This window comes from Lepidochelys kempii, chromosome 10, assembly GCF_965140265.1.
Source record: "Lepidochelys kempii isolate rLepKem1 chromosome 10, rLepKem1.hap2, whole genome shotgun sequence".
Lineage (NCBI taxonomy): Eukaryota > Metazoa > Chordata > Testudines > Cheloniidae > Lepidochelys > Lepidochelys kempii.
Genome location: NC_133265.1, coordinates 64313961 through 64330621, shown reverse-complemented (window position 1 = coordinate 64330621; position 16661 = coordinate 64313961). Strand labels below are relative to the sequence as shown.

The 16661-nt window shown below is 38.8% G+C and overlaps 1 protein-coding gene across 22 annotated transcripts in view; it reads right to left on the bottom strand.

Annotated features, from left to right (window-relative positions):
* Positions 1-16661, bottom strand: part of SEMA6D (semaphorin 6D) — a 281482-nt gene that overhangs the window by 156581 nt on the left and 108240 nt on the right. For 15 of the 22 annotated variants that reach the window (XM_073303922.1, XM_073303919.1, XM_073303915.1 and 12 more), the window contains one exon: positions 5047-5127. The exons of 2 other annotated variants lie outside the window; for them this stretch is intronic. The gene's annotated coding sequence lies outside the window, so the exon portion shown is untranslated. Of the gene's footprint in view, positions 1-1703; positions 1785-5046; positions 5128-8762; positions 8907-16661 lie in introns of all 22 variants that reach the window. 5 more of the 22 variants (XM_073303918.1, XM_073303916.1, XM_073303920.1 and 2 more) reach the window with 2 other exon arrangements.

The following is a 16661-nucleotide window of genomic DNA, read 5'->3' as shown; positions in this document are numbered from 1 at the left end:
TAGTATCTTTTAAAAAAACCCTTGAATGGTTACCTTCTCTGCAAATAAATAATGAAACTTGACAATTTCATAAAAAACATAACTGTCATTTTGTAATTTTGAAGTGTTTCCTCCTTTGGGTCTCATCCAGACTCCCACATAAAGTCTTTAAAGCTCAGAAGCATTTCATCGGTCTGATGATTGTTATGTTTCTTCTTTTTTGTTGGAAATTAAATGAGCTACTTGAGTGACTTTGCTGAAACTTTTATAAGTGTACACTTACTCAGCCTTATGTATTGCAATTAATTTAATCCAGCATTGTTCAGAAGTCTGGGAAAGAACAACGCTTTCTCTATTGCCATACTAAAAAGCCTTGTTAGAGGCCCAAAATAAACTGGAATAAAGAAAAAGAAAAAATGATCGCGAGAAAGAGGTTTTGTCTAGTATTGCATATAGGTGTCACTAGATAGGTGTGACCTAGTGGTCTGAGCAGAACACAATGAGCCAGGATTCCTGGGTCAGAAGCTCATACTGGCTCAGAAGCTGATTTTTGTGGCTTAGAGAAAGTTGCTTAAGATCCTACCCTGCAGCCTCCATTCATATGAGTCAATTTGAGACTACTCAAAGTAGAGGCTGCAGGAACTGATAATTTCTCTGCCTTACTTCCCTACATGTGCACTGGGGGAATAAGGCTATCTCACAGAATTGAATAGTAAATGCAAAGTATTATTATTGAGGGTTTAGAAGAATAAAAACATGGGACCTGATTCTCACCTGAAATACTACCACTACTAAAGTTTTACACTGTTGTAAGCCCTGATTTCAATGGAGAAATATCAGCATAAAGCTGGAGCAATGCCATGGTGAATCTATTCCAGAGTGTGATTAGTAGTGTGAGAACCTTAAATTCTGGGGAAAATCCATAAACTGATTTGTTTACTGCACTGGTGAATATTTCAGACTAACACATCAAGACAAATTATAATAGCATCAAAAACCTCAGAAATTTGATTTTCACTTGAGAAAAAAGATTGAGTTATCTTTTTGGTTTGCAGTTGCCTTTTTCTCTTTATAATAGTCTAAAGGTTTAATGGTGGTATATGATTCTTTGATTAGGACCAAGGGCTTCATTATACCAGATCCCACATGTAATATTGAGTGTTATATTAGATATGCTTTGACTAAAGAAGCAAAGAGGCAGAACCAGAATAATTATAGTTTTCCAATTAATTCTTGTAAGAAAACAGGCAATTTGCCAGCAATTTTTGTGGTCAAGAAGTCATGACAGAATGGGATAAGGGAAATGATGTTAATTAATTCTCAATGTCAATGCTAACTGTTACCAAAGTTAGCAAGAACATTTTGAAAGGTACAAGAATCAAGACATTCCTGGAAGTGTGTTTACCACATGTTAATGTGGTAAAGTAATGAGAAATAGCACTGTTGCACAGAGAAACAAATATCTTTATCCCATAGCATTTGACTGAAAGGAGGGTTGTTAATCTAAAGTGAATTGCATAGTGTCTTTTTCATTCAATTGAAGAGTTATTCCTCTTTTTTTATTATATTTTTGTTATAGTATCTTTTAGTTTCCAAGGTGTTAACTTGCACTGTTAAAGTTTCTTTAGGGGGTAATCTCACAGTTTCAATTGAGATCCTTTGATAACAATGTTTCTTTTAAACTTATTATTTGTGTAAAGTTCACGCTAATAAAAGTAACTTACCCTATTAAGAGAAATCCTGGAAGCAGAAGAGCATTTTAGGATGCTAATTGCTCATGTTACTAGCCATCCATGAAGCATATGCTGAAAACACACTAAAGGGTTTAGTAATGCTTTTCTAAGTCATAAATCTTTTACAGGTACAATTATGTGAGAACAGCAATAGGAAAAGCACATTAAACATCTGGAGTCAGATGGGTTTACTGAAGTAAAATTACAAAATTAAATTTAGATGAACTTAATTAAAAAGAGGATCCAATTTAATATGGACATTCATCACATTCTCATTGAAATCCTTTCTTGCCTCAAGAAAATATAATAAAGTTTGAATACAAAAGCTGTATAAAGGCTGAAATGAGGTGTGAAAGGATGGTCAAATAAAGAAATTCAATAACAAGGAAATCTCTCTCCCCCTTTACATACACACAGACGGACAGACACACTTTAATAGCACAGATTATCTATTTTTTTTAATTAGTAATAATAAGGGAATTAAACTGGTAACTGCAGATGTTCTAAAGGTCATTATTCTTATACCTCCTGCTATACATGGTGCATATATTGAAAATGGAAGGATGGAAGTTTTATATGTAGTTTTAGAATGTACACACAGGTGTATTGAATTTTATCTAATAGCAATGGGAGTTGCACAAGCAAATCTGAGGGCAGATTTGGCCCAGAGATTCAGTCTCTAACTTTACCTTATAGCAGTTACATCTTGAACTGTTTAAAATGTTGTTTTCTTGTCCTTAAGTAGTACTTGGCTTACTTTCATTGAAGTCAATAAGAGTTTTACCACAGGACTGGGCCTTACATGCCCTGTGATGGATTTTCATTTGCTTTAATTCAGAAATAACAAACGAGGCTCCTTGCTTTCTTTTACTGAATCATTAGAGCTCTCTTTTTCCATGGTTAAAAGGTCTTGTAGTTCAGCACCACCTGGCCTTTGGTTCTCACAGGTTCTCCACCTCTCAGAAGCAGCACTGACTTGCAGGTCCCCAGGTTACAGTACACCAAGAAATCAAAAAGTGATACAGAACAGTTTGGAAAGCTTCTAAAATTGTTACTAGGATCATGATGTTTGCCTACACAATAGTCTTTACAATTTGCTGTTCAGCACTTAATTAGATTTTTCATGGCTACTTGATGAGGCAAGGCACTATTAAAACTCTATCTTTTTCTTTCTAATGAAGAAGTATACTGGTCGCCTAGGCCCTGATATAGATATAGTTTTTCTCTAGGGACACTCAACATGTTCCAATTTTACAAAGTCACTCAACAATAATGAAATTTCATCTATTGTGAGGCTTCATAATATAAGATGATATCATGTTTACTTTATTATATAGAAACCCGTATGTGATAGATGGGAATGTGGCAGACATGACTGTTGTAAGATACCTCTTCTTAATAATCGGTAGTTATGATTAAGCTGCAAGGTTAATGACAGGAAACAGTGTAAAGGAAATACTGAAAAACAGTTGCAAATCCAAACTAGAAGACATTTGGGCTATATTCTGTCATTTCTTGGAATACGCAATAATGTTAAATATGAAAGCTTTGGATGTGTTTCCCCCTTAGTGCTAACTTTGTATATAGTGTGATACAAAATGACTTTACTGGTTGGAAGAGTGAATTCAGGTGCATGACTTCATTGAGCTATATCCTGCACAACATAGGTGTCATGTGCTTCACATAAAAATACCAGGTAAAAACTGGAGAGCAGGTCAATTACTCCCCTTCATTAAGAAGAGAGCTGCTACACAGCCACCAAGTTAATCCTGTCTAGTAGCAGGAGTCAGGCCAAATTGGGAAGTACTTTGCCAAGTGTCTTATCTGCATATTAAGGATTATGGGCATCCATTTGCCATCCACCGAGCTCCCACCCCTTTCTTTGCATCTGCTCTTGAGAGTAAAGCAGCAAACATGCTGAAGACTAATTTTGCCTCCTTGTAGAGCCCTGAGACCTTGCATGGTCACCTAGACTGCTCAAATTTGCACCAGAGCACAATCTTGAACTCTCTGCTCCCAGCGGCACAACGACCAGAGGAACCAAAGCTGTTAACTCTAGTTCCATGCATCATCGCAAATACACACTGCATGCCAGGGGAAAACTGGCACATTTGAGGGGTTTGAGGCTCAGCATCTCACAGAACTAGGCCCAGTACAAACAAATTAAAAATAATTTTGTTAGTGATTCTCAGTTTAGGCTAAATGTTGCTATTTCTTGGTCTTATTTAGGTTAAGAATGATGTAAAATTTAACTAATAAAGGAGGAACAACAGTGCTACATGTTTTATATATATTTTCATTAAAATGTCAGCTATTGGTTGCATTTGTTACGAGTACAGTAAGGTAACCTGTGAACTGGTAGCATAATGGGATACCTAACCTACGTATTCAGAAAAAATACATACAACAATAAATATTGGGCCTGTAAAATTGTGCAATCATTTTACATACAGTACATCCAGTCATGTCAATGGAAATGTTAAATGCAGACTGATGGCATGATGGGACTAAACATCTCCATCCCCATCTAAATGTCATCAAGCCCAATATCATAATCTATAGACCAGGCATCCCCTACATACTCCTGCACCAAGAGTATTTGAGGAGTGGAAGGAATATGTGTGTCAGTCAGAGAGGGAACTTGAGGGTTGCTCTAATTTATGAGACTTAGCTATGGTCATAAGAGGCAATATGACAGCTCAGAATTGCTCGGACCCTCTCTGCTATCAGTTGAAAATTTCCCTCCACCAGGGCAGGTCTTGGCTTTCACCATATAGCCAGATAAAGTCTGCTTTTTAGTTCTCAGGAGCACAGTGGAACAAGAACTGAGAATATGGCTCAGTGTCTGGAAAATCAGATTATAGTTATAATGACAGCATTAGACTGGGAAGGTATTGCTAGGCCTTGTCACATTTGCTGTTTCCCCCGCAAGAGGAGAAATGTTAGATGTCATTTTATTGCAGGTGATCACCAAGCTTGTGGAAAATGGATGCGCTCTCCAAAATGCACACCATTCCAGTTCAATAGCAATGCCTTTTGAGAGCAACTACTATAATACAGTGGACAATGAAAATGGCCTGATTCTTGCCCTGTGCATAAAGAATTCCAATTTTCCTTTGTAAACTATCAATTTTTAATTATGACTATGATAACTGCTCATTACTTCTGTTCAGATTTTATCATCAACTGTTGTCCTATGCAGTAATAAGCTGCCTTATACCTCCTTGTGATGGTCAAAGAGAAATATTCATCTTATATGAGTTTGCTTTTAGTGCAATTTAACATCTGACAGTAATATTATAATGCTATTTACTGTTTTATCTTTAAATCTTACCACAGAAAGCAAATGTGAAGATCTTTAAACTGTTGGCATCAGTGTTCCCGTACAGGCTGGCATGAGCTCAGGTGGGTGATCCTGCCAAAAGTCAGAGGAAAATATTCATCAGACAGATGATTTATTTTAATCATACTTTCCCAGTATCCACAGAAAGCATGGTTTATATATGCCTGCTGCAGGTTTAATGATAAGACCATTAAGACAGATCTGAATTCAACACACCAACTTGTTGACTTTTTCAGGAACTGTGAACCTGAATACTGATTCCCAAAGGGCATTTTCTATAGAGAAACTGTTCTTTCATGAATGCAACAAAACAATCCTACCAAGAAGAATAACAGTGCACTGCATGGTTAGTTTTAATAAACTGTATTAGAAAGATGGTCAATGGGGCTGGGGAGGGAGAAGAAAAGGGAAAAAAAGCCAGTGGCCAATCTAAGATTAATGAAGTGTACTATCAAACACAGTTCTTAATTCTAGATCTAAGATGCTTTGAAGTTCATGGAAATGTGCCCCCTAGTAATTCTAATACAGGATTATCTCTCTTGACATCAGAAAAATAATATTCAGAGATGGCATTTAAGAGCTGACTTGTACAAAAGCACTTTAGGAGCAAGCAAACTTGCCTTTTTTACCATATACTGAACATTTTTAATAATACTATTTAAGTTTCTACAAAAAAAAGAAAACTAAAATCTTTAGCAAAAAGATATATTGAAAAATATATTTTACATAACTAATTTGTCGAATTATTCAAAATAGTTTCTGTTTAGGATGCTGAATTTCTTGACAAAATGCAACTAGACTTAAATCAAAAGCAAAGAAGAAATGGACTTGACAAAAGAGAGATAGTTGGATCATCTGACCCTTGTCTATTCTCACATCATGATAATTATTAATTTTCATAGTGGGCATCAAATTCAAGTTGCAATATACAATAACAGGCAATCAGGAAAGGACTCTGAAATATACATGATATATTTGAAATTAAAAAGCTACAAAGAGCTATAGTTGATCTTTAGACTTGTATAGCAAATCTCCACAGTTCTTTCTTTCTCTATTGTTCAGGCTCCCTATGAAAATATTATCACTTTTTACTTTGTAATAAGTCCTTTAGGGTGAGATTTTCAAGGGCACCTAAGAGAACTGGGTGCCTAATTCCCTTATATGCTTTTGAAAATCCCACCATTAATGCGTTAGATAGTTCCTTATGTACCAAACCATTTCCCAAAGCCCTTCACATTAATCTACACACGTAAATCTTTAAATTTCCACACAATAGTCTTTGATCAAAGGTTTATTCTGATAGTTTACAGTATAGTTAACACATTTTTTAAAATTACCATTCAAGTCTTTCCACGGTCTAATATCCGAGAACTCTTTGTAAATTAGATCAACTTTAACATAGCATAGGTTTCTGGACTTTTAATATCGTTGGAAGAGCATTCCAACAAAAGAGTGCTGGAAGTGATGGTTTAGTAATTTAAGCATCAGTTTTGGAATACCTCAGTGACACTAGAACCACAGCTTCAGATCCCAGCAGAGCTGATTCAGCCCTCACATTTCCCAAGGTAGATAGAGAGCAGTATCTCTACACATTCTATTAAGGCAAATCATCTCTTCCATTGTATACTGCTCTTTGTTTTTGCAGCATCTGTGTACACATCTGGCTGTGGTTGTGGTTTCAATATATATATATATATATATATATATATGTTTCTGCCAAATATACTGATTGTTAAATCAGTACTTGGTGTCAAAGGCATAACACACAAACTGTTATATAGCTATGTTTATACCCAGTTATATAGATCATGGCATATCTTAGGTATACAAACCAAAAGTGTGATATGCCGAGAGGCTGCCACAACTCACTCATTCTCACATGCACACATAAATGCTGCATTCTCCTCTCACATTGCCAGAAGCAATTTCCATCCAGCCATGTTCTCTTGCACAAAGTGCTATGGAAGAGTTCACTAAAATGAAGAATGTTTTGAACTCCTTTTAGTAATGTGAATTGAATTCTACTTGGATGACGTATAAAGGATGAAATTGTGCAAACTGCACGCAGACCTGGACTAAGGACAGCAGAGTTGTGCTGCATCACCGGGAAGAATTATGAATCAGGAAGGAACATTTCTTCCCTGAGCAATTTGCTGTGCAGGATGACTGTGCTGGCCATCCTTTCCAGTGGAACAACATACCTCCCCACCCTCAATGTTCCAGGCCAATTGTTCAGGTATTTGGTGATGTCTGCACCGTCTCCCAGCTCCTCATCACCCCTTTAAGGTGATGCACATTCCAGGGACATACTGAGGTAGAAGTTCTTGAATTCAAGGCATGCAGTTGTGTATGGCCTTTATGCATGGGGCCCAAGGGAGGAGGGAATGGAACTCTTTGTACATCCCCTCCCCACACCCATATTAATGCAAACCACAGTATGACCCTAAATGAACACATACCTTTATATAGGAAAAGAACAAGGTGAATTGATTAATTTAATCTAGCCATGGAATTACAGTCCTCTAGCAACTATTACAAATCCACAACATGTCTCTCAGTGCAGGATTGTATATTTAGCTCTCAGAGCTGGCTAAAAGATGTGCAAAATCATAAGTAGGAAGAGAACACGCTCTTTACTTCTCATTTTAGGAGGCTCCCATGAGTTGTTTTTTCTTGAAATATCCTAGGGTCATGAAGTGTGGTCATAGCCATACCTAGGTGGAAGTACATGAACAACTGATTCACTGGGTTGAAATTTTCAACTTTTTTCATGACCACGCTCAAATTTAGGGATATGCAGGCCTTGGTGTGTTAGCAATCCGCTGCACTTTTGGAAGCACAAGGGGATTTTTAGTGCATTTAATACAGTTTTGAACAGAAGCTGCAGTTTGCTGCAGAAACACATGAGTTATATTGGTTTAAGGGGCCACAGATGTACAAGTTTCAGTTTAGAATAAAGTACTTGGTATTGGAGCTGAGAGAAGATTGGTATCTATATTGCAGAATGTAAAGCATGACTTGATACATAAAAATGAACTCAAGAACCAATGTACTCAAAAGCCAGACTGCATGAAATCTTAAAAGCCAAGCCAGACGAAACCTTAAATGTAAGTTCATTTTCATTCCTCTCTCTCTCTAAGCCAAATCCACAGAGTCGTCAAGGTGGACGCAAGGGGCACAGTAACACAGCATCACTTATTAAAATGTCTCCTTGCCAGGCCAGCCTATCCGTAGTCAAATTGGGCTGATGTGCCAAGAGAAGTGGAGAGACCCTACAATGTAGGAACAAAGTGTGGTCATCCAAGGGTTGGGGCAAGGAGTTAATGTAGGCAATCTTTTCCTCCAACTCCCCCCCGCCCTGCCTGAAGTGCTCAGTGGATCTCAGTCCCATTCTCCCCCGTGTTCAGCTTTGCTGTGGGGCTGCAGTAACTCCTGCACAGCAGTTGTGATGTGGGAGAGAGGATCCCTACTTTTAAAGAATGTTGTTGATAAAAGTGAGGGGTCAGATGTTGGGTCTTCCCTAATTACCCTGAATGGAATATTTGGCTCAGTGGAGACATCCTATCTCCAAAATTACACCAGTGTTCACAGCTGGTAAATGGGAGGGCTGATTTAGGGCTATGTGGCCAAAGGTTCCATCTTCAGCCATCAAAGATAAACTCATCCCACTTCCCAGATCTTGGAGATCCACTGTGCAGATGCTGTACCTTTGTTGGTCATAGATCTTTGAGACAGGTAATGGAGAGTAGATCAATGTAACTTATTGTGTTAAATGTATTTAATTTTTCAGTTGCTTTACTCCAAACTTCATTGTTGCTTCTGACACTTCCAAACACATTTTCGAGCTGATTCTGGAAATTAAGAAAAGTTGGTGTTTTAATACTATCACTGAATAAGTACAACAGGCCTAGAAGACTTTTCACTTCAAATGCAATTAGTAATTTTTGCATAACATTGCTTATGAAAAGTATTATAGAACACTTTGCTGCCAGACATAAACTTTGCATCAATAAGATATTTACAGGAGGTTACAATGTATCAAAGACAGTGCATGTGTAGATGTGGTAGGACAAGTATGAAAAAGTGTGCAATGACCAAGCGACAGGGAAAACAGCTTCAATAGATATGGGCACAGAATGTAAGGGAATTTGCAAGCCAATGAAGGATCTTGAAGATCTGAGAAATGTTCTCTACTGGAAAAGGGAATGGAGAAGACACCATTCCAAATATTTGGTGATAAGATGAACCATCATAGTCTGGATAATTTATAAACCTTAGAGAGACCACAAGAAGGAGGACTACACTTGTCAAGAGGGAGAAAGAGATGAAGAAACGCTAAAAGCTTTGACAGAAGAGTGATTGATATAGTGCCTAATCTGGATGATGTTATGGAGCTGACAGAAGGCAAACTCAGAGGCCTGGGAGATATGAAATAAAAAGAGAGTTTGGGGAGAATTCGAACACTTGTGTTCCTGAAAGTAGGGGTGAGTATGAGAAATGGAGAGAATGAAGTTTTGGTTGAAGCTATTCTTATTAAAGAGAAAGTAATGGAGTTTAACAGTTTTAGCAGAACCAGAGATTGATGACACTGAAGCGGAGAGAGTAAAAAAGGGACCAAAATGATGAAGGGAACAGAGATTTAAGTATCATCTTTCCACAACTGACATCCAAATGTGAATTCAGAAAGAAAGTGGTGAAGGGGAATAAGGTAACTAAAAGAGTAAAGGGGCCCAAGCATGGAATCCAGAGGGGCCCTTAGTGGAGGAACCCATTAGCAGAGAAATTTACATTCCAAATCACAAAAAAGGAGCAGCTGGATAAACTGAGGCAAATCCAGGACAGCAAAGTACCTGTGACTTTAGCTGGTTAAGTTGTTGTGGCAGGGTGCTGACTCAAAGCATACCTCTTCCAGGCACAGCATGGCCAGCAGGCAAACCATCTTCAGTTTCCTCTTGCTTCTCCCAAATAACTTGTTCACAGACCAAATCCTTCCCCCTGGTTAAGCGATTCCACAGCCCTCTTTCGTGGGGTGGTGCAATGGCTCAAACTGGTTTCCCCAATTTACTAGTAGGGTTCCAGCCCTGCTTCACAGAGCCTTTCTTCTCTGTCCCTTTGTCTCTCTAGAGGCTTCATTTTTTTTATCTTCATCACAGGGGGATGATTTTACATGCATGACCTGTCATGTCATGTCACTTAGCTTATTTTCTCCATCTGGGGTGGCAAGCGGATTGTGTCACAGGTGGGCCTGGACACATCAGCCCTTAAAGGGGCAGTTACCCTGTGACAATTTTGTGTCATGGTCTCTAGTACCATGTGCAAGGTGGGAGAGGATGAATGAGGTTTTAAAAAGAGAGAGAGAATATTATTAGTCACATTTTAAAGGGCATTTTCAGAAATCTGGAAGTGGCACAGCCAGATTAGAAACAGCAGTAGCTGCTTTAATAGATGGGAAAAGGTACCTTTTTCCAAATTTTTGCTAAGAGCTGGAAGAGTCATAATGATTCTTAATTTTAATATATCTTATCCCAGTCAACCATCCTGCATAGTTTAATCCATTGTTTCACACATACAACCATTAATTTGGTGTAGGCTATTCTCCAGTTCAGTTGTGCTACATAATAGGAGTGAAAATCCAGCACTTCAAAACATACTGGATCATTTGGAGTGAGCTCTATAACTACTTTTTTTCTCTTTCATGCATTTGTGTTTCATTTCCCTTCACTAAATTGAATGCTTTGAAAATACCATAGAAGTTTGCAAAATATTTATGTATATACATCTATGCTAAAAAAGACGCATCTATCCGTACACTCTAAGTTATGTCAAGGGCATCAAAATATCACAAAATCGCTACCTAAACTTAACTATAGGGCAGCAATACAATTCAGCGTAGGCCACTACTAACATAACCAACAGTAATGTAAAACTCTGCAGGAAGTTCTTGGTGTAACTCCCTACAAATAATGGAAATCGGATATTGAAAGCATTTCAAAACCCCGATATGATAAAATATTGCAAGTTTGCATACATTAAGGAAATGCTACATTTTGAAGTTTTATGTGGGGAAAAATGAATCATGTTCAACATTGCTTGTAGTGCTATAAAATACACAGAAGCGAGGTTAATTGAAAACCTAACGTAATATAAAAATATGCTCAACCTGTCAGAAGAATAAATATGGTGTGTAAATCTCTACTTAGCCTGATGGGATAGTGAAAACTTTTAATGAACATCAGTTAAAGAAATGAATGAGTAAAAGCATGTAATAGGTAAAAAGAAAAGGAGTACTTGTGGCACCTTAGAGACTAACCAATTTATTTGAGCATGAGCTTTCGTGAGCTACAGCTCACTTCATCGGATGCATCCTGTAGCTCACGAAAGCTCATGCTCAAATAAATTGGTTAGTCTCTAAGGTGCCACAAGTACTCCTTTTCTTTTTGCGAATACAGACTAACACAGCTGTTACTCTGAAACATGTAATAGGTATTAGCCAGTTGGCATATCACTACGTCTTGTCCTACCTTCAGTGGACATGGAGAACAATTGATCACTGTCCTTTTTATAACAGTCCTTTACATATTTGAAGACTTAACAGGTCCCCCCTCAGTTTTCATTTCTCAAGACTAAACATGCAGTTTTTTTAGCTTTTCCTCACAGGTCAGGTTTTCTAAACCTTTTATCATTTTTGTTGCTGTCCTCTGGACTCTCTCCAATTTGTCCACAGCTTTCCTAAAGTGTTGTACCCAGAACTTAACATATTACTCTAGCTGGGGCCTCACCAGTGCTGAGTAGAGGGACAATTACCTTCTGTGTCTTACATATGGTACTTCTGTTAATACACCCCAGAATGATATGAATCTTTTCCACAACTGCATCACATTGTTGACTCATATTCAATTTGTGATCCACTAAAAACCCCCGATTCTTTCCTAGAGTACTACCGCCTAGCCAGATAGTCCCCATTTTGTAGGTGTACATTTGATTTTTCCTTCCTCTGGGAAGTAGTTTGCACATATCTTTATTGAATGTCATGGGTCTCCAGTTTTTTCCACCAGGTTAATGCAAGTGTCAGTGATGTTTTACACATTTCAGGGATATTTCTGATGGGCAGCTAAACTGAGTTTATTCACCTAGTACCAAGCTTTTCCAGGTGTTCCTTCCATATCCAGTGATTTATTCCACAACATGACCACACCTCAGGAATTAATCTTTTCCCATATGAAGTAGCTGATTTAGCTTTCATCTCTAGCACTTTATCCCAATAGGGTTGCACTGGTGAGATCTTCTGCCTCTAACTACTACTTGAAAGTTAATGCAACTAATGTGCTAGTGGCCATTTGCTCATAATCCTGAGAGTACCCTGAAGACATCAAGGTGGGACATTAATGTGAAGAGGAATTCACAATAGTCTGTCTTCATCAAAATTAGTGGTCCTGCATTTGGAAGGAGTGGGCCTACATATATACAGAGGCAGTCTGTGCAGAGTTAATCACAAAAGGGAAAGCCGATTAACAAAAAGGATCAAAATCCCACTTTATACTGTACACTTTTATGAAGCCATTACTTGCTAAAATTGGCAAAACTCTGGGATAACATACTATAATTTATATTTTTAAATGATAGCTAATTGAACAGCTTTTCTTTTATCACCCCCATATCAAAATACCCTTAACATCTTATAGAAATATTATTCTGTCTTACTTTTTGCCTACTAGGCAATCGTATCCTTTTTCTATTTTAAGAAAACAGCCTAAAAGCAATAAGGACCAAATTTTCAGAATTTCATGTGTGTAAGAGTGCATACACATAATTTGTGTGCTCAGTTACAAAGATCTGATGTACATCTTTGCGTATGGAATTGTGTGCCTGTACACATCCCCATAGTCTTGGAGACGGGGCATAAACTGATGGCATGTTTTCTGTACTCTGTCACTGAGATGTTTTTGTCACTCCCAATTTACAGTGGACTAGCCTGATTCTGTTATTTAGAATGACAGTGTAACTGTCAATCTATTAATGGCATTTACCATTCATACCATCTGCAATATCTATATGGGCAAAAACATCAGCACCTTCCGAGATCCCTTTAAATGATCTTGAATACCTCAAAGTCAGTCAACCCTACCCATTTTCTCTCCTTTCCCCAAAGCAGAGAAGTACACCCCCTAGACTGCCCAGTCAGCCAGTCTACACACATGTTGACAGTCATATCCAAATTATAGCAACACTTAATAAAATGCTGTCTAGTTAAAAACTAGAGAAAAAACATATAAAACAAAGCAAAACATTTAAACTTAATTTCATCTAGTCATGGGCTACAAAAAGTTGCATTAGCAGACTATAAAACTTAGGTTTATAGTTATAAACCTTTAAACTTGATAGCTAACACACTTGTAGGAATCTTTGTTTCCTAGAGCATGAACCTGTACCAATAAAATCAATGGAAATTTTGACATTTACTTTAATAGGAGTAGAATTAGGCCCTTAGACCCCCTGAAGCTGCCTGTTCCCAAATCCCAGCTCCAGTGTGGCAGTGTGTCAGTTAGTTGATTAACATCCCAAATCCATCTTTTATAATCTGAATCTATGGAGCTATTTATACAGAATATATATATTCTTTTGCTTTTGGCAGAGAGACATCAATGTTTTCAGAAGTGTTTAGAGTATCACTTCAGCCTTAATAAAAATAGAACTCTAAGTTTTAAAATTAAATTTCTAAAGTAACATCAGATCTTCACAAATACTCCGTCTTTCAACTCCCCTCTATATATTTTATTTGAAAAGACCTTTCCTCCAGTGTAGAATATTCCTTTAAAAATGCAGTTGGAAGACTTCTGCCTATCTCTATCGATGTTTGGGTAAATATTTTTGATCAAGCAATTTTGTTTAGAATGGTAATGCAATCTCTACCCCGGGGGGCTCTTTCTGCACAGGATGCCTGCCCACAGCTCTACCTGCAAAGTTACATTACAACAGGCTTCATATTCGCTGCTAACTTACAGAGAACTCTAACTCACAAAGCAGGCACAATCATCTGTCATAGCCAGCCATAAAAAAATACAGTATAGATTTTTTCTTACTTCAAGCTAAAAATTGCATGTAGCCACTGTTCTTCAATAGTTTAATATCACACTTAATTATCGACATCATTAAGTTAGGAAATATGTTTTATTTTGGGATCAGTGGGCACAGGCTGTATTTGTCAGCTCATTTAAAACGGGTAACTAGACTTGGAGTGTGACTTTCATATAACGGGACCAAGTAGAGAGTGTTACTGTATTCAAAGGAAAGGTGAAACAATAGTGATCATGCTGTGAACTGAATAAGCAGAGAGTCTATGAAGTGATTTACAATTCTTATTGAAGTCAGCATGCAACAAAGTCCATCTCTTTTGTTGTAGTAGTGATTAGTGAATATAGTTGACCTACAATACGTACTGTGTTTAATCCAGTGTTTTTCACATAAAGCTAAAGGCTGAACTCACAATGTATTTATTTCTTTGATACCATTCCAAGTTTTTCAGAGATATCTCTCTCTACACACTGAATTAACTGAAGGGGTGTATATAATTTAGAAGGTAACACAAGTAATTATTAGGAAAGTAATAGTACAGACCTAGTCCTGCTTGTCTTCTGATGCAAGGAATACTAGTAAAATGGCCCCAGATCTGAGAATAATAGAGCCATTGTAAAATAAACTTGAAAACAGTGTCTCAGATTGTCCAAGCTACCAAAGGGATTTGGATGCTCAACTCCCATTAATTTGAATAGGAAGCTGGCATCCAAATCCATTTTGCAGCTTTGAAAATCTCAGTCAAAGTTCTTTTCAATTTACATCTTTTATTTAAAGATTAAAGATAACTGACTGTCTTTGGAGAAAAAGAAAATCTATTTATTAGCATGTCAGTCATAGTACTGGTGATTATTATTATCATCCTCTTCATTCATTATTTGTTTCTGGTAGTGCCCACAGTGTGATGGGTGCTTTCTGAACACTAAAGAAGGCATGGTCTCCATCCTCAAAAGTTCACGCCCAAAAAGGACAAAATAAAGTAAGAGACAGATGGAGAGAAAGTGAAAAGAGGACAACAGACAAGGACAGCGGACAAGTTGTGGAATGGCAATGGCCATGGCCCAATAACAAAGGTTTAGTGACATTTTATATATTTTAAATAGATACACACACAGAAACACACAAATTTACAGGCAACCCCAGATACAACCATTGCATTATCTTTACTTTTAGGTGTCGCAGGTGAAATGGGCTTTCAGGAGGGATTTGATTGACTTGGATCACCACCTCCCATGGAAATACCCACTGGAGTAGGTCTGCATATGTCATGGCAGTGCTCTCGCCCCCACTCTCTGCACAAACCTGTCAAGGCTCCCCCCATACACTGCTTCCTTTGTAATCCCTTCCAAAGAGAGGCGGGTTCCCCTATGCAGAAGGAACCAAACGAGTTAGTATAGTCACAGGATGTATTAACTTTCTCCTGTCTTTTTGCAGAAGTGTTGGGGTGGGGGCACATATAGGGACAGTGTTGTGGAGTTGGTTAATCCCCCCTCTCCATGTGGAAAGTGCCGAAGCACACAGAGGATGCCCTCCAAGCCTTTAATATCCAATGTGAACACATGTATCCTAGGGCCAGTCTACACTGGGAATTTATATTGGCATCGCTACATCTCTCAGTGGTGTGAAAAATCCATGCCCCTGAAAGATGCATCTATGCCAATCTAACTCCAAGTGTAGATAGTGCTAGACTGAGGGAAGAATTCTTCTGTTGACCTAGCTACAGCCTCTTGAGGAGGTGGATTACCTCCATGATGGAAGAACCTTCCTGTCAGCATAAACAGTGTCTAGACTGAAGTGCTACAGTGGTGCAGCTTCAGTGTTGCAGCTGTGCTGCTGTAGTGGTTTAAGTGTTACTCCTGGGGGAATTCTGCACCACTGCATATGCACAGAATTTATGTCCCCTGCAGATTTGTTCCCCCGCAGAAAAATGACTTTTTGATGGGGAAGCAAAGGGAAACCATAAAAGTGGTCATGCGACCCTCCCCAGCAGTATGTTTTGGGTGCCCAGGGCAGCCCGCAGAGAGGTAAATCACTGTGCGGTAGGGGTGGGACTGGGGAAAACACAGCTGGTGGCTCCTATCCTGTGCCGGGCTCAGCAGCTAGTCCTGGCTAGGCTGGGAAGGATGGGGCTTCCTCTTTCCCTGCACAGCATCCGGGGCCGGGTCAGACACCCCCGCCCAGATTTCTACCCTGGCTATAGGAAGCTCTGCAAACTCCCCCACCCCACACTTACTGCACCCATCACTCCTCAGCTGCAGGAGGAGGGATCACTTTACGGGGAGCTGCTCCCCCCATGCATCCAGACCCCCTCATACCCAGACCCTCCCACTGAGCCTCACCCCCCCTGCACTGAGGCCCCACCGACAAGCACCACTCCCCCTGCACACAGACCACCCCAACAAGCCACCCACACCCAGATTCCCCCCTGCAACTGAGCCCCAACCAGTTGCACCTGGATCCCAACCCCACTGAGCCCCATTCCCCCAGCATCTGGACCCCCCACCACTGAGCCTCCCACACCCAGACCACCCTGC